This window comes from Choloepus didactylus, chromosome 27 (genome assembly GCF_015220235.1).
Source record: "Choloepus didactylus isolate mChoDid1 chromosome 27, mChoDid1.pri, whole genome shotgun sequence".
NCBI lineage: Eukaryota > Metazoa > Chordata > Mammalia > Pilosa > Megalonychidae > Choloepus > Choloepus didactylus.
In genome coordinates, this window is record NC_051333.1 from 8645421 (window position 1) to 8664929 (window position 19509).

Genomic DNA, 19509 nt, shown 5'->3' on the forward strand with positions numbered 1-19509 from the left:
TCATAATATCTTTTTTACATTATTATTCAGTGGCTGCTCTAGGGATCATAATATTCATCTTTAACATTCATGATATATTTAGAGTTAGTATTGAATTACTTCAGGAAACTATACTTCAAACTGCCACCATTATCCAGGATTCTCACTGTTTTGTTTCTTCCTAGAATTACCAATTATTTATTTTAAAAGACCAGATATTTCATGAAATACTTCAAATACTTAACTATTTTTGTCATCTTTTCCTCTGCTTCCTTGAACATAGTTATGCTGGATTGCTTTTATCAACCTCTTCTTTATAAAGTGGAATATGTGTGTCCCAGAATGCTCTAGATTAGAGTTAACTAAGAAAATATGTGAAATTGAGAAGACGGAAACAAAGCACCTATTATTATATTAAAAGGGTCACAGTTGTGAGAACCAGTGACAAACAGAGTCGTAGAATCACAGGCACTGACTTCCAGTTCATCTTCCTGATGACTGGTCCCCAAGAAGAAAAATGTCCCCCAGCCAACCGGCAACTGTTAGCTGTAGCTTTCATGGAGGTGATAACTTACATAGACCTCTCCATGAGCTTCCCCGTTTATGACACCATTGCAGTGGCTAGACTCACATAGATTCTGGTATTTTCCAGCAATTCTCCCTGCCCATCTGCCAGTGTTTTAGGCTCTCCTGGTTATTGGTTCTCTCTGATCCTCCAACTCCCTTCTTCCAGTTTCTCCTTCATTTCAGTAAGTTTAAACTCCAAAAGAAGTACCCTTCGTTTAATAAAAATTTTAGTCAATCTGTTTCCTGACTGATACAATTTTTTAGTATCAGAAGTGGTTCCAGGGTATCCTTCTGGCCTTCTACAAGACACTCTGGCCTCTTACTGGGGTGATTTTGTGTTGAGTAAAGAGAAATGGTCATATATTTGAGGAGTAATTTACACTAGCTCTGAACTGACCCTAGATTCCGGGGTCCAAAATGCCACTGTGGCCCCACACTCGGAGTATGGGCTTATATGATAATGCAGTTTTTGCTTGGGCTCAACTCAAAGTGATCCTGGTGGGTCCACTAACCAACCCCATGGCTGCTTCCTCAGTTCCACATTGTATAGTTGTGATAGACCTACCGGCAATTGGTAGAACCTCCATAGTGGCTCTCTGACTGATGGAATGGGCCTATCGTGGTAGGTAGGGTCAAATGGAAGTTCCCAGAGTATGAACATACTACAATAGTAAACCAGAAGCAATACTTCCTTTTGGAGGGTTTTTGTAGATGCAAGATTAATGTCACTCTCAAGGTTTTCAGGATGTAGGAGTAGTGATTTCTGCCATATCCCCAGTTGACTCAAGTGTTCGGCCTGAGCAGAAGACAAATGAATCTTGGAGGAGCCAATGGATTATCAGGTTTATTCAGAAGGTGTTTCTAATTGCAGCTGTTGTTCCAGCTGTGGTTTCTTTACTAGAACAGACCAACCCAGCCTCTGGTAACTTGTATGCCATTATTGATATTGCGAGTACATCTTTTTCTCTATACCTGTTAGTAAAGGCCCGCAGAAGCAGTCTGTTTTCACCTGGGAGAAATAACAATATACCTTCTCTGTCCTGCCTCAGGGAATTATCAACTCTCCATTTCTTTGTCAGTTCTTTTTCCCACTCTAACTGCAATAACTAACATAAAGTTGGTCAACAGTTTTGAATCCTATTTCACAGAAATTAATTTACCGGATACCATATGTTATAGGAGGAACACATATCACACAAATACATATAGGATGACTTTTTATTTTCTCTTTTAGGGAGACGTTTTTTGTGTTTTCACTTCTTTGAGGAATAATTGCATCATGTTATGTGGAAGCATGACTTTGTTATTATCTTTACCTGGAAGTTAAAGGGGTATATATAGATGTCTGATTGACAAAGGGGTGGACTGTGCTTGATTTCATTTTGTCAACTTTGCACTATCTTTTGTCTGAGACTCAGAACCGCACTTCCCAGAATACCCTTCCCTGTAAGATTGGGCTGACCAAAAGAGGACTCGCTTGAATTTAGGAAGGTAAGAACGAAGCAGAGGCCATTAATCTTGTGATATTATGACATTCAGCCTCACTGACAGATGCAAAATTTCCCAGCAGGCTCCAGCTTCCAACTTATCTTCCCAAAATGGTCCTAAATCAACTACCAAGCATTTGGGTGCAGTATCTGCAGATCTGGCTGCTTCCACAGACATCTCCACAAGCTAACCCTTCACAAACCAACCTCAATGACCAGATATCCATGGCTTCTTGTATTTTCCCACTAGCTCCTACCTGCACCCCATCCCAGTTCTCCAGGGTGTTGTGATTAGTGGCTTTCTTTGCTCCTGTGACTCCTTTTCTAGACCTTGACTTCTACAACTCCTTTCACATTTGTGTAAACTCAAATTCCCATACTGAATCTCTTATTCCAAAAAGGTATTTGTGGCTCTATTTTCCTGACTGAACTCAACTGATATATTATTCTAGTTATTTAAAATTCCCTACATGCTTATTCTATATCAGGATAACTGTTGGTTTATCTTTATTGCTGTCTTTCTCATGGATTTAAATTATTTGCCCCTGTGTATTTCTGCTGATTTTTTTTTTTATTGAATGTCAAACATTGTGTATTTTAAAAGTTCTAGATAAGGTTATCTTGCACTGTGGGGTGTTTACTTTTTCATCTGTTAGTCATGTAGAGTGTAGAGTCATGTAGAGGCATGTAGAGTGAGCACTGATACCATTTATCCAATCCAATCAGGTACTGTGCAGGATGGAGCCTGGTTGATTTCAGATGAGAGCGTGGTAAGTTATCCAGGACCCATCTCCTGGCACAAAGAAGTCTGAACTACTTAAAGACCTCTGGGAATTTGGGGAGTTGAGCTGGATGATAAAATTACTGACATAGATTGTATGGCTGAGGGAAGGTGAGTGGAGTGAGGTGAGAAGAGAACTGAAGACAGAATTCTGATTAATATTAAGAAGGGAGAAAAAGCCAGTTTAGTTGTTCTGGTTTGCTAATGCTGCCATTTTGCAAAACACCAGAAATGGACTGCCTTTTATAAAGGTGGTTTATTTGGTTACAAAGTTACAGTCTTAAGGCCATAAAATGTCCAAGATAAGGAATCAACAATAGGGTACCTTCACTGGAGAAAGGCCATTGGCATCCTGAAAACCTCTGTTAGCTGGGAAGGCATGTGGCTGGTGTCTGCTTGCTCCCAGGTTGCATTTCAAAATGGTGTTCCAAAATGTCTGCTTCAGCTTCCAACAGCCATCTTCAAAATGTCTGTCTCAGCTGCAGCTACTCCTTCTGTCTGTGAACACTTTTATAGGACTCCAGTGATTTATTTAAGACCCACCCTGAATGGGTGGGGTAGCACCTCCATGGAAATTATACAATCAAAGGTCTTGCCCACAGTTGATTGAGTCACATCTCCATGGAAACACTCAATCAAAGGATTCCAACCTAATCAACACTAATACGTCTGCCCCCACAAGATCGCATTAAAGAACATGGCTTTTTCTGGGGGACATAATATATCCAAACTGGCACATTAGTGAACTGGACAGGAAATTAATGGTTAAAAAGAAAAAAAAAAAAAGCTCAAAGGTGAACTGCGGGATACTGATTACGTGCTTCGACTTGGCGGGCCTGGGCTGGGGGACCTGATCAGCCCCTGGGGAGGGTGGTGGGCACGGGCGACAGCGCCCTCCACAGCCCCCCAGGCCTGAGAAAGTGAGGCCGGAGGCAGGCCCCATTTCCTCACCCAAAATACCACCGTTAGGGGAGGCTTGCCGGAGGGAACCGCCTTTTCCCCACCCCCTTATCTTGCCCGCACACCCCCCGTTGCCAGAGCAACTCCCGCCACCACCAGTGCGCATACACTGTTGCCAGACACCGTTGCCAGAGCAACTCCCGCCCCTTTTCAAACAACCTCCGCGCCCTCTTAGAACCAATCCTAACCTCCGCACCCTCTCAGAACCAATCCTAGCCTTTATCCCCTCAGCATTGGCTTGTAACAACCCCCGCCCTCTATGCCAGCCTATATAACCTGTGCTCACCCCGAATAAACGCTCTTGGCTTTACCCTCCTGAAAAAAGCGTCCCGCCTGTTTCCTCTCGCCGCCCTCCACACCTTGCACGCCACCGCCGGGGACCTGGCCAAGTCCCCCGCCTCGCCCTCGCCTCCGGGAAAGAGCCCCCGCCGCCGGTACCCTCCGAGCAACGCCGAGAGCCGAGGGTTCAGCAACCGGCCGCCATCCCCCCAGACGATTTAACTGCGACCGCAGTGAACCTGAAAAGTGTCACACCACAGAATTAAAGATAAGATGCATTTGCAGGAATGAGAGTATGGTCAACAATTATCAACCATATTGAGTGTCAGTTTCAAACAAATCAAGATAATAAAACCTAAGTTATAAAGTTTGTAGAGAAACAAATGAGATAATGGAGAAATAATATCGCCCACATACATGTTCAATAAATAGTTTGTTTTCTCCTTCCTTTCTGCTAGAGAATGAGAATATCATAGCTGTGGTAAGGATGGATATCAGAGTAGAGAATTGTGGTGAAGGAAGAGAATATACAGGTTAGTAAATTTAGAATTTTCTTGTGGACTCTTTCACTATAAAGAATGAGACACATGAAATTTACTAGAGGCCTATGAAGCAAAGAACAATTATGATTTAGATGACAAGAACAACTGGGTCAGTGGAAGAATGAATTCGAAAGAGAATTACATAGTAAACTAGAAAAGTCAATAAATATAGATGAAGTGATAACCTTATGAATTCGAATGTCAGCCTCAATGAATGTCTTCCTCATTTCTACCCTAACTTCATTTGTGAACCTACTAATTCTGTTGCCATAACAAGCATACAAGGAAAATGTTAGAACATAATGCAGGTTTTAGATATGATGTAGTCAGCAAGATACATGTAAGATTTGTTAGGTCAGAGTTTCTCAGCCTTAGCATGGCTGTCATTTTGAGCCAGAAGATCCCTTGCTGTGGGGCCTGTCCTGTGCACTGCAGTATATTTAGCAGTGTCCCTGGCATCATCTCACTAGATGCCAGTGGCACCCCACCCAGCTGTGAGAACCAAAAATGTCTCCAAACACTGCTATTTTTCCCATGGGGAAAGGGGTACAAAATGGCTCCCAATTGAAAATATCTGTATTAGATATACATTTAAAATGATGACAGTTTCCTTAAAAGAATTGTGTAATACAGTCAAAATCTAATAAAGAAGTTCAAATACATGCTACTCGCTATGTGTTACAAGCATAATGTTCAATAGATATCAGACTTTTGAAACCTAAAGGTGTAGAGGTAAAATGCAATCTAACACTCTGAAGAAAAACATGACTTATGCAAATTTATCTTTCATATAGGTCAAATGAAGGGTGTTAGCATTGAACTCCAACTTTTTCATAAAACCCAATTCTGCCCTCCAGATTTTGCAAGAATTCCTTGAATCCAGCTTCTGGAACTGCCACATCTTGGCATGAAATACAGATGAGTGGGACATTTCAACACACTGCATTAATGTCTTCCAGTGTCAATTATTTTTAATTTTTACATTAAAATCTATTTACATTTTATTTGAGGTCTGGCTAGGCTAATTGAATCATGTAAAGCACCATGAAGATAATGTTTTCAAATGACATGATTTGGGGGATTTTCTTCATATCTCAAGTTTGTATTGGGCTTATGGGGAATGTACTGCTCTTCGTGTTATATATGTACACATTCTCAGTTCGGCCTCACCTAAAGAAGCCCATAGATATGATTCTCATACATCTGACTTTGGCCAATGTTACAACCATCATGTTCAGGCTGATTCCGGATATAATGGCATCATTTGGAGTAAGACATGTTATGAATGATATCTGTTGTAAAGCAATGATGTACATTTACAGAGTCACCCGGGGTCTTTCTATGTGTACTACCTCTCTCCTGAGTGCGTTTCAGGCCGTCACGATCAGCCCCACTAATTCTAAATGGGCATGGCTTAAAACTAAAATCTCCACGTTCATTTTTCCCTCTTTCCTTTTCTTCTGGATTATCAACATGCTGATCTATATCCGGGTCATAATAAGCATGGGAGCCAATAACAATTGAACTATTGTTGGGGCTGGGTTTCATCAAGTACACTGTAAAACGAGGCAGTTTGAGTACCACCACTCAGTGGCGTTTATTAGTGCCATGATGATATGTGATGTTCTCTTTGTGGTCCTCATGGTTGGCACCAGTGTCTACATGGTGCGTCTCCTCTACAGACACCACAGGAGAGCCTGGCACGTTCACAGTACCAGCTGTGCTTCCCAGCCATCTCCTGAAAACAAAGCCACACACAGCATCCTTTGCCTGGTGAGTTGCTTTGTTTTCTTTTATTGCTCAAATGGCTGCCTTAGCATTTATATGACTTATGGACCTGAGAAAAACTTGAGACTGGAGAGCATTACTGGAATTTTTTCGTCATGCTACCCAACCATCTGCCCTTTTGTGCTGCTGAAAAATAATAGAATTCTTTCCAAACTTACTTCTTCCTTTTCAAAGAAGAGAATTTTTCTAAAGGAGCATTCAGTGGTTGTTTCTGAAACCCACACCTTCTTCTTCAACAGAGGAGTCTCTAATGATTTATACAAGGGGGATAACATGAAATTAGGACGTGCCAAGACCATTCAATGAGGAAAAAAATAATCTCTGTAATAAACTGAACTGAGATTACTGTTCTGGGATATCCATATGCAAAAGAATTAATGTGGACCTCTACTTCTCGTCATATCCCAAAATTAGTTCAAAATGGACAAATGAGCTAAATGTAAGAGCTAATAATATAAAAGTCTTACAAGAAAACAGGAAAGGTCTTCAAGACTTATTAGTAAGTGTTCTAGTTTGCTAATGCTGCTGGAATGCAAAACACCAGAGATGGACTGGCTTTTATAAACGGGGGTTTATTTGGTTACACAGTTACAGTCTTAAGGCCAAAAAGTATCCAAGGTAACACATCAGCAATTGGGTACCTTCATCAGGGGAGGGCCAATGGTGTCTGGAAAACCTCTGTTAGCTGGAAAGTCACATGGCTGGCATCAGCTCCAAAGTTCTGGTTTCAAAAATGGCTTTCTCCCAGGACATTCCTCTCTAGGCTGCAGTTCCTCAAAAATGTCACCCTTAGTTGCTCTTGGAGGAAGAGTTTGCTTTCAGTGGCCATCTTCAAACTGTCTCTCATCTGCAGCTACTTTCTCAGCCTCTGTGCATTCTTCAGTGTCCCTCTTGGCTGTAGTAAGCTTGCTCCTTCTGTCTGAGCTTATATAGTGCTCCAGTAATTTAATTCAGACCCACCCTGAATGGGCGGGGCAACACAGGTCCATGGAAATTATCCAACCACAGTCATCACCCACAGTTGGGTGGGGCACATCTCCATGGAAACACTCAAAGAATTACAATCTAATTAACACTGATATGTCTGCCTACACAAGATTACATCAAAGATCATGGCATTTGGGGGACATAATACATTCAAACTGGCACAGTAAGGAATGGATTTTTAGATTTTATGTCATAAACACAAGCAACAAAATAGATAAAATGGGACTTTATAATTAAAAAGTTTTTTCATCAAAGGACATTATCAAGAAAGTGAAAATAGAACCTATAGAACAGGGGAAAAATATTTGGAAAATATATATCTGATAGGACTTAATTTCTAGAATATATAAAGAACTCTTAAACTCAACAACAAAAAGACAATCAACCAAATTTAAAAATGGGCCAAGGATTTGAATATACATTTCTCCAAAGAAGATATTCAATGGCCAATAAACATATGAAAAACATGCTCAACATCATTAATCATTAGAGAAATGCAAACTAAAACACCAAAATTCCAGAAAAATTTATTTAAATTAAAGTGAAATACTAAAAAGATGGTCAAATAACCTGAAAGAAGTGAATAAAGAAGAAATCGGAATAAAACACAGAGGAAATAAACAGAAAACAAATAAAATGTGTGGGCTAAATCCTCACAGATAAATAATTACCTTAAATGTAAATGGTTTATGTTTTTTTTAAATTCAGTTTTTTTTTGGTTGTGCCTTTATTCACCTTAGTTCATTAAAATAAAGCGACAACCCACTGATACGGGATGGAAGTTACCCCTCTCAGCGTAATATTTTTGTTTTTTGTTTTTTTTAAAAAACAATTTACAATTGATCACACAGTAGTTAAAAGAATGTCAGCTATAATGACACAATCTGAACAAGACAGGCTGATGGAGAATTTACATAATGTGGTAAAAATACACATATTCAAAGTTAGCAATGTGGACAGACGCATGCAGTGGGGGGAGCTGAGGAGGCGGTGGGTCCCTCCAAGGCTGGGTAAGGGCACCCCAGGAGTAAGCCTGCTCTCCCCACGATGACGGCAGACAGCTCCCGCCAAAAGACAGGGGCATTCCAGACACGCCCAAAGAGGCAGAATAGACCGCCCTGCTACACAGACCTCTAACTTAACTATCTGGATCGTTCTGTGAAACTCCCGCGGAAATAGTAAATAGTAAACCCCATGCAAGTAGCAGGAAGCATCAAGTCACTTGTTCTAGGCAGCTTTGGAAGATGCTTAGCTCTTGACTTTAACATTTGTAAAGAGCTATGGTCTCCTTTTCTAAATTTTCTTCACAATTGACATCCAGTTAAGAATGGGAGGATTTTGATGGTTTCATGTAACAGTGATAAGTACTTAAACAATGTGAGAAATAGTTAACGTATTTTAGTTGCACACTTAACAGATAGCATGGATCATCTATAGTTTTAAACCAAAAGGTAGAAGGGCGTACATCTGAATTTTAGTCCTTGGGTTTTAGTTTCTACCACTGTCCTAATGAAAGTAATACAACTGCTTGTTTATTTATCAAATAAGGTACTAGTTTGAGTTCTCAAAGAAAATCCAAAATAAGAAATGCCACTCCTAATTTTTCTCTTGGCATTTTTAGAAGACAGACCAAAATTCTAAGTTATTCAAGATTGTTACAAAGCTATGGTATTTTTCTGCAAGTAACTGTCTAGAGAACAAACCAAAGCAGCAGCAGCTTGGTGTTTTACCAAACTTCCTACAGCTGCAGGAGTCCTGACTTGCTCTACATCCTCTTAGGAACCAGGAACATTTTATTGAGATATATTTACATACCATACAGTCATCTACGGTGTACAATCAATTGTTCACAGTACCATTACATAGTTGTGCATTAATCACCATAATTAATTTTTGAACATTTTTATTACCACACACAAAAAAGAATAACAGTTAAAGTAAAAAAGAACACCCCGAAAATCCCAGACTCTCCATCCCCTATTATTCATTTACTTTTTGTCCTAATCTTTCTATTCATCTGTCCATACACAGGATAAAGGGAGTGGGAGCCACAAAGTTTTCACAATCACACAGTCACACAGTGTAAGCTATTTAGTTATACAGTCGTCTTCAAGAATAAAGGCTACTGGGTTGCAGTTGAACAGTTTTAGGTATTTCCTTCTAGCTATTCCAATACACTCAAAACTGAAAAAGGATATCTTTATAATGCAGAAGTAAAACCTCCAGAATGACTTCTTGACTCTATTTGAAATCTCTCAGCCACTGAAAACTTTCTTTCCTTTCTCTTCCCCCTTTTTGGTCCAAGAAGGCTTTCTCAATACTGCAATGCCAGGGCCAAGCTCATCCCCAGGAGTCATGTCCCATGTTGCTAGGGAGATTTGCACACCTGGGAGTCAGGTTCCACATAATGGGGAGGGCAGTGAGTTCACCTGCACAGTTGGCTTGGGGGGGGGGCACATCTGAGCAACAAAGAGGTTCTCTGGGGGTGACTCTTAGGCACAGTTTTAAGTAGGCTTAGCCTCCCCTTTGCATTAACAAGCTTCACAAGGGCAAGCCCCAAGATCAAGGGCTCGGCCTTCTAAATTGGTAGCCCCCAATGCTTGTGAGAATATCATTAATTCCCCTCAAGGCGGCTTTGCAAATACATTTTTATTCTCTGCCCAAATTACTCTGGGATATATTGGGACTTCACACTAATCTGTACAAACCAACCAGATTTCAATCCCTATTCAACATTCCATGTAATCATGTTGTTTGAATAAACTTACCATACAAGCTGAATTATATAGTGTTACAAAAAATACAGATTTTGCACCTAATAAACATGTCTTCCTTTGGTCTCACACAGAGTTGAAGTTTTAAAAACACCGTCAATATCAGCCTTTACTCTTTAGTCTGATTTATCTTAGTTCTAACCAAGTCCATTTCATTCATATCTCTAACTGAAGTGTGATCTCTTTAGACTCTTTAACATTTGCTATATGGGTAATGCTAATATTTTTAGCTGCTGGACTCTGGTTCTGAGTCTCACATGTCATGCATATACCCAAAGTTCCAGGGACCGAATAGGTTACACACAAAGAGCTCAGCATCTCAGAAGTTAGACATAGCCATTACAACTCAGGAACAGATGTAACTTCTGTAAGAGTTTACAATCTAGGAACCTTTACCATAAGCCTTTCCCTGATAACCTATGCTCTCAGACTCAATTCTCAGAGTTTGCACATTATAATTAGTCCATATTAGTGAGGCATTATAGTGTTTTTCTTTTTATTTCCTGTGAGGCTACTAGACTCTGCTTTTCCTATCCTATCCAGCAGGTGGTGCTCGTCAGCCCACAGCTCCCCGGTGGTGTAAAGAGGTGTGGTCCCTTTAATTCTCAGCAGACCCTGTCCTGGCCTGGGGCCAAGGGTGTCAGAAGCCAAGCTTAAGTTGTTTCTGTATTTTTTCTCCCCTCCCCCAAAGGCCCTGGGGTCTGAATTCTCTGAGGGAGAGCCACCATTTGAGCTGGACCCCTCCCCCTTTTCTTAGGGAAGATACACCCTTTAGGGAGTTATCTCCTACACCTGAATTCCTCTTTTGTCTGACTCTCTTAACTTCACTCTTGCCTGGCTCAGTGCTGAAAATGGAAAATGCCTGAGGCTTCCTCTAATGAGCTAGTTAGAATGGGAGTAAAAAAGGGAAAAAGAGAGAAGGCCCCTTTTCAGAGCCAGTTCCCAGCCCCCCAGTTTCACTGGATGATCGGTGTTGGTACCCGGTTCTCTGTGCCCCTATTCTTGGGACATAGCTGTTTTCCAGTATCCTGAGCTCAGCCATCTTCAAAAGCCTCTGTTTTTATTTTTTTATTTTTTTTTCTGCTAGCCTTGCCTCCTCTCTGCTGTGAGAGACCTGGCGGTTCCTTTCCTGCTTGCTCTGGGCTTATTTGTGCTTGTGGCTTGTATTCAGTAGTCCAAATATTTTAATTAAAACCACAATTGGAACTTGGTTGAGTTACTTTCTCTTGCTCCAGGCAGCCTATTTCTTTTTCCCATAGGGAAGTGTTACAAGTCTGCCTGCCACGAGTTGGGGGAGGGGTGCCAGCTCCGCAGTTTGGGGGGCTTTACTTACAATTCTATGCTGTGATCTCAGCCACTCCACCCATTCCAGGCTGGTGTACAGTGTGTGTCCAGTCACGGATGTCCCCCAACAGTTGTCCCATAATATTTATTTGTTGTTTCTGGGTATTTTCTAGTTGCTCTAGAGGACTAACTAAACTCCACACCTCTCTATGCTTTCATCTTGTATAAATGTTTTAAACACACTCTGTAATTAAAAGACAGAAATTATCAGAATGGGTAAAACCAAAATGACCCAATTATAGGCCATCTATTAGAAACTCACTTCAAATATAATAAGTATATTAAAAATGAAAGAATGGAAAAAGATATACCATACAAATATGAATCAAAAGATACCTGGGGAGAGGATTGTGGAAAAATGGTGGAGTAAGACTCTCCAGGAATCAGTCCATCCACCAAACAACTATTGAACTGGCAGGAACTCTCTGAATCAACTATTTTGAACTCTGGAGTCTAGTGGGACACTGTGCAGCATTCAGGGAAGAGCTGGAGGAAGATGCTGGTAAATTACAATACTGAATTTCACCCTCCATAGAGCAGCTACCATTCTCCACCTTCCAACAACATGGCAGGCAGCAGTGGTAACTGCACCCAGGCTCCTGGGCAGCTTGTGGGTGTCAGGGTGGGCTATAAGGACCTAGTGCTCCAGTATCCTGGAGACTGTGATCTGAACGCTGATCACTGCCTTGGGTCAGCTACTTCAGATCACTGGGGAGCTGGCGCTGAGGCAAAAGTAGCAAAGGAATCTTGACAGTACCGATTTTTCACCACTTGTCACTTTCCATTCCCTGTTGGGAGCAAAAGCAGTTTCGAAAAGTTAGAAGCTGATGCTCCACACAACAATAGCAACAACAGTTAGCAATCCTAGAAGAGTGGGAGAACTAGATTTTCAGAATTACAATGTAATAAATAGAATGTCCAGTTCTCAATAAAAAATTACATAATAGGAGGGTTAAGATGGCAGCATAGAGAGGAGTGGAATTTAGTTCCTTGGAGTAACTAACAAACAACCAGAAACATCTAGTAAATAATCTGGAATAACTGCTGGGGGATAACCATGACTGTCCACACGTCATATGCCAACCTGGATTCGGTGGAATGGCTGAGATCGCAGCATAAAATTTGTAAGTAAAGACTGCGGACCCGTGCCAGGAGCCCCCTCCCCCCAACAGCAGGCTGAGCTGGAAAACCTCACTGTGGGAACCAGCAGTCCCTGTTGGAAGCAAGCGAATATAGCTCAGCTCAGCTCCAACTGGGGTCTTAACTAACAAATGTGGACTGCTGAATAAATAGACAAACCCCTAACAAGCAGACAGAGGCTTTTAGTGATGACTGACTGTAAAGAGCCAGAAAATTCTCATGTCCCAGGAAAGGGAGCCCAGAAGACTAGGTGTTCTCTCTGACTGACAGGGCAAAACTGGGGGTCGTGGACTGGCTCTGAAAGCGGGCTTTCTTTCCCTTTTTCTTTCTCTCAACCTGAGTGGCTCAGTGGAGAAAGCCTCAGCCATTTTCAGTTTGCAGAGCTCTGACCCAGACCAGGGTGGAGATAACAGAGTAAGAGAGACAAAGAAGCAATTCAAATGCAGAAGATAACTCCCTAGGGGGTATATCTTTCCTAAGACGAAGGAGGTGGGACTCAGCTCTACTGCCACCTTCCCTTCAGAACTCAGACCCCAGAGCCTAGGGGAAACTGCTAAAACAGAAACTAAAGGGGCCACGCCTCCTTATACCAGTCATGAGCAAGAGGCTGACAGGCGCCACCTGCTGGGCAGGTCAGGAAAAGCACAGCAGCTAGAGACCTCACAGGAAAGTCTGTCAATCTCTATGACACACCCTCAGGGAGACCTGAAACTGAATATAACCCCATTCTGAGATCTGAACCCATTCTGGTCTGGGAAAATCTGATCAGGGTAACCAAGGAAACTAGATGCCTAGATAACAGAAAACTATAAACTACACTAGGAAAAACAAAGATTTGGCCCAGTGAAAGGAATAAACTTACACCTCAATCAAGATGAGATATTAATTTTAATGAAACAATTTATTAAAGATTTTCAAGGAAATATGCTAAATCAAATCAAAAACCAAATCAATGAGTTCAGGGAAGATACGGCAAAAGAGATGAAAGATATAAAGAAAACAGTGGGTGAACATAAGGTAGAAATCGAAAGTTTGAAAAAACAACTGGCAGAATCTATGGAAATGAAAGGCACAACACGAGATGAAAGACACAATGGAGACATACAACAGAAGATCTCAAGAGACAGAAGAAAACACTCAGGAACTGGAGAACAAGGCATCTGAAAGCCTACACATGAAAGAACAGATGGGGAAAAGAATGGAAAAATATGAGCAACGTCTCAGGGTACTGAATGATAACATGAAGCACATGAATGTAAATGTCACGGGTGTCTCAGCAGGAGAAAAGAAGGGAAAAGGGGCACAAGCAATGATAGAGGAAATAAACACTGAAAATTTCCCATCTCTTATGAAAGACATAAAATTACGGATCCAAGAAGTGCAGCATACCCCAAACAGAATAGATATGAATAGACCTATGCCAAGACACTTAATAATCAGATTATCAAACATCAAAGACAAAGAGAGAACCCTGAAAGCAGCAAGAGAAAAGCGATCCATCACATACAAAGGAAGCTTGGACTATATGTGGATTTCTCAATAGAAACTATGGAGGCAAGAAGGAAGTGGTGTGATATATTTAAGATACTGAAAGAAAAAAACCACCAACCAAGAATTCTGTATCTGGCAAACCTGTCCTTCAAATATGAGGGAGAGTTTAAAATATTCTCTGACAAACAGACAATGACAGAGTTTGTGAACAAGATACCTGCTCTACAGGCAATACTAAAGGGAGCACTACAGACAGATTGGAAAAGACAAGAGTGAGAGGTCTGGAACACAATTTTGGGTGATAGTAGCACAACAATGTAAGTACACTGAACAAAGATGACTGCGAGTATGGTTGAAAGAGGAAGGTTAGGAGCATATGGGACACCACAAGGAAAGAGGAAAGATAAAGACAGTGACTGTATAACTCATTGAAACCTAGAGTGCTCAACAATTGTGATAAAATGTACAAATATGTTTTTACATGAGGGAGAACAAATGAATGTCAACCTTGCAAGGTGTTAAAAATGGGGTGGTATTAGGGAAAAATACAATCAATGCAAACTAGAGACTATAGTAAGCAGAAACATTGTATTATGCTTCCTTTAATGTGACAAAGACAATATATCAAAGCTAAATGCCTATAAGAGGGAGACATAAGGGAGAGGTATGACATTGGTGATGTTGTCTGACTCTTTTATTCTACTTTAGTTTAATTCTGTCTTTCCTTTTGTTACTTTTTAGCTGTCCTTTTTTTCTTTCTTTTTCTTTTGTCTCTCTGCCTTCTTTTTCTCTTCCTCTTTCTTTATGGAAGAAATGGAGATGTCCTTATATAGATAGTGGTGATAGTGGTGAATGCATAAATATGTGATTATACAGGAAACCATTAATTGTTTACTCAGGATGGAATGTATGGTGGGTACGTCAGTTTGAATGTATTATGTCCCCCCAAATACCATTCTCTTTGATGTAATCTTGTGTGGGCAAACCTACCAGTGTTAATTAGATTGTAAGTCTTTGAGTGTTTCCATGGAGATGTGCCCCACCCAACTGTGGGTGATGACCCTGGATAATTTCCGTGGAGGTGTTGGCCCGCCCATTCAGGGTGGGTCTGAATTAAATTACTGGAGCCATATAAATGAGCTGACAAACAGAAGGAACTCAGTGCAGCTGTGAGTGACATTTTGAAGAGGAGCTACAGCCAAGAGGGACACTTTGAAGAACGTGCTGGAACTGAGAGAGGAGCTTCAGCTTATAGAGACATTTTGGAGATGGCCTTTGAAAGCAGACTTTTGCTCTGGAGAAGCTAAGAGAGGACAAATGCCCCATGGGCAACTAAGAGTGAGTTTTGAGGAGCTGAAGTCTAGAGAGGAACATCCTGGGAGAAAGCCATTTTGAAACCAGAACTTGGAGCAGACACTGGGCATGTGCCTTCCTAGCTAACAGAGGTTTTCCAGATGCCATTGGCCATTGGCCATCCTCCAGTGAAGGTACCCAATTGTTGATGCCTTACCTTGGACACTTTATGGCATTAAGACTGTAACTGTGTTACCAAATAAACCCCCTTTTATAAAAGCCAATCCATTTCTAGTGTTTTGCATTCCGGCAGCATTAGCAAACTAGAACAGTGGATAACAAAACCTTCTTAAAAAAAAAACCGGTGGATGAAGAAAACTTGAGGGCACTATATTGAATGAGATAAGTCAGACACATAAGGACAAATATTGTATGGCCACACTGATATGAACTAATTATAATATGTAAACTCATCGACATGAAATTAAGTTGCCAGAATATAGAATGAGGCTAAAGAATGGGGAGCAGTTCCTTGTTATGAGCAGAATGTTTAACTAGGGTAAACTTAAGTGTTTGAAAATGGATAGAGGTTATGGTAGCAAGTTACTGTGAGAATAACTAACACTGCTGAATGGCGTGTGAATGTGGTGGAAAGGGGAAGCTTAGAGTTACGTATGTCACCAAAAGGAAAATTGGAGGTTAAAATATGGGAATGTATAAAACAGTGAATCTTGTGATAGACTATGTCTGTGATTAACTGTATAAATATTAGAAATCTCTTTCATGAATTAGAACAAATGTATGACACTATAACTAGAACTTAATAATAGAGAGGTATATAGGGGAAATATACCTATTGCAAACTATGCACTACAGTTAGTAGTATTTTAACATTCTTTCATCAACAGTAACAAATGTATTATACCAATACTATTAGTCAATAATGGAGGGGGCGGTGGTTAGGGGTATGGGAGGATTTGAGTTTTCTTTTTTTGTCTTTCTTTTCTGGAGTAATGAAAATGTTCTAAAAATTGAAAAAAATTAATTGTGGTGATGGATGCACAGGTGTATGATGGTACCATGAGCAACTGATTGTGTACTTAGGATGACTGTATGGCGTATGAACAACCTCAATAAAATTAAATTTAAAAAAATTACATAACACAAGGAAGCAGGAAAGTATGACCCATTCACTGGGAAAAAAGAGTCTGCCAGAAAACATCCCTGAGGAAGCACATACATTGGAACTATTTGTCACAGACTTTGAATCTACAGTCTTAACTATGTTCAGTGAGCTAAAGGAAACATAAATACAAAGAACTAAAAGAAATTAAGAAAATATTGTCTAAACAAAATAAAGAGAAAAATTATAGAAAGGAACCAGACAGAAATTTTGAAGCTGCAAAGTATATAATTGAAATGAAAAATACACTAAAGGTATTCAACAGAAGATTTAAACAGGCAGAAGAAGGGATCAACAAATTTGAAGACAAGACAACTGAAATCATCTAGTGTGAGGAACATAAAGAAAAAATAATGAAGAAAAATTAACAGAGCCTGAGTTAATCAAGCATAATAACATACACATCACTGGAGTCCCAGAAGGACAAGAGGCAGAGAAAGGGGCAGGAAAAGTATCTGAAGAAATAATGGCTAAAACCTTCTGAAACCTGATGAAAGACATGAATATACACATCCAGGATGTATAACAAACTCCAAGCAGGACAGACTCTAAGGGATCTACATGAAGACACTTTATAGTGAAATTGCTAAAATCCAGAGACAAAGAGAGGATTTTGAAAGCTGCAAGAGAGACGGGACTTGCCACATGCAAGCGATCTCCAAAAAAATTTACAGTAGATTTCTCATCAGAAACCATGGAGACTGGAAGACAGTGGGATGGCATATTAAAGCCCTTAAAGAAAAGAAGAAACTGTCAACCAAGAATTCTATATCTGGCAAAAGAATCTTTCAAAAATGAAGGAGAAATTAAGACATTTATAAATAAATAAAAAGCTTAAAAGTTCATTACCAGAGGACCTACCCTCCAAGAAATGCTAAAGAGGTTTTCAGGCAAAAATAAAAGGACACTAGAGAGTAACTCAAAGCCATATGAAGAAATAAGAACACTGGTAAAGGTGACTACATGGAGAAGAGGTGTGTTTAAAAACTATCTGTTTAAAAACTCAGCCAGTAACGCCTCTCTCAGAATTAGTTGGATTCTGCTCATTTTCCTCTTCCTGTTTCTATGGAGTCCATTTATCCACTTTCCATCTTCATGTTTCATGGAGGTGTTCATGAAAATGTGACCCATCAATTCCTTGTATCAGTCTGTATACTAGTGGCAGAAGATCTTCTGCTCATATTTACATTTCCTCCCATTTCTTTGTTCTACTACACTAAATGTACTTACAGTATTCTAGTAATTCTAGCAACAGATAAAATATTAAAGCCACTGTATATGAAAAAACACATACTTGTGGATGCCAAAACTGTCCTGAATGGAGAGCTTTTGTAGGCATTCCTGGCTTTAGCTGTGAGAAGGTGTGACTTCAAACCGAGTATTCACTGGAACTGTTTTCCACATGAATAAGAATTTTCTTCTCCAGGCCCTGTCCACCATAAACACATCCTGCCCTGCCTTCCTCTTCACTTGGCCTCTAAGAAAAGTGTCAATGAATGAATTGTGAATTTTAATCTGGCTTATAAAAAATTTAGAGGGATATTATTACTGTCTTCAAATACCACTGAGATTAAGATATTAGGCATGCTACTACACAAACGGGGATAATTATCTTAAATGATCAGAGATTCAGAGATAAGGATTATAAATCAATATAAATCCAGCTTCCTAGCATCTAGTACCTCTAAAAATAGAATGAACTGCTTTTGGGGGCAAAGACACTTCTCATACTTGGTGATGGATTACTATTTGGTCATGTGTGATAAAAGAGAGTCAAACAACAAAGGGTAGAGTAACTTAGGTTATTTATGAAACAGCTTTATTTTTTCTAGGATGTATGTTATTTTCCAACCGTAAGAAATTATTTCACATTTTCACAAGAAGGAAATATGTTAACAAAGCCAAAAGGAAGATACAGAATAGACATAAAGAGGAAAAATGTCCATTCATTGAAACTATTCTTTTACAAAAATAATAAATGCTTTTGGTCAGCAATACAGAAAAGATCAGCCAAGTAAAAAACCTGCCATTATCATATTGTCATATCATATCTATAGCTTATTGCTCCAGTTAACTTTTGCTGTTTTTTTTTATCCAACATTTATTGACTTAAAATAACAGTTTATCATTCTTTCTCATGGTTCTGTGGGCCAGGAGTTGAGGAAGCGCTCAGCGGGCATCAGGACTGGGAGGGGTGGGGCATCTGGTTACTTTCCACGTGTTCTGCACTGGCCTTGTTGGGGATGTTGGGCTCGATTACTACTGAGTGGTGTTGGAAGTTCTGACTCTGAACTAGGTTTCCTCTCATTCCAGGGGGAGAGGTGTCTTTTGGAGGATGGGAGAGGAATCCAGGATCCCCAGGCAGGCCCCACTGACATGATGGTGGGAGAGTGGGCTTTGTTACCATCCGAAGGGGATGAATAAGGAAAAGTATGTCTACTCCATCTTCCCAGAATCAGAAAACTATATAATAATTTTTGAAATCAGGTAATGTTATTCTTCCAAACTTGTTCTTTTTCAAAGTTATTTTGGCTATTCTGGGATCTATATATTGCATATGAATCTGAGAAGCTGCTCATCAACATCTACCAACAAAGCCTGCTTGGGTTTTATCGGGATTGCATTGAATCTGCTGATCCATTTCAAAAGAACAGAATCTTAACAATATTGAGTATTCTGGTTCATGAACATGGTCTCTCTTCCCATTATTTAGATTTTTAATTGCTCTCAACAATGTTTTATAGTTTTCCATGTACAGTTCTTGCACATCTTTTGTTGGATTTATCTGTATTTCATATTTTTGAAGCTATTGTAAATGGTATAAAATTTTAATTTGTTTTCAATTGCTCTTTACTAGTATATAGACGTAGAATTGATTTTACGTTAAATGTTGAATCCTGCGACTTTGCAAAAC

At 40.0% G+C, this 19509-nt stretch overlaps 1 protein-coding gene and 1 pseudogene across 1 annotated transcript in view; one reads left to right on the forward strand and one right to left on the reverse strand.

Annotated features, from left to right (window-relative positions):
• The window catches only part of LOC119521770 (caspase recruitment domain-containing protein 8-like), a 57140-nt gene that overhangs the window by 6153 nt on the left and 31478 nt on the right, over nt 1–19509 (reverse strand). The gene's annotated exons all lie outside the window — the stretch shown is intronic.
• On the forward strand, nt 5526–6520 carry LOC119521774 (annotated as a pseudogene).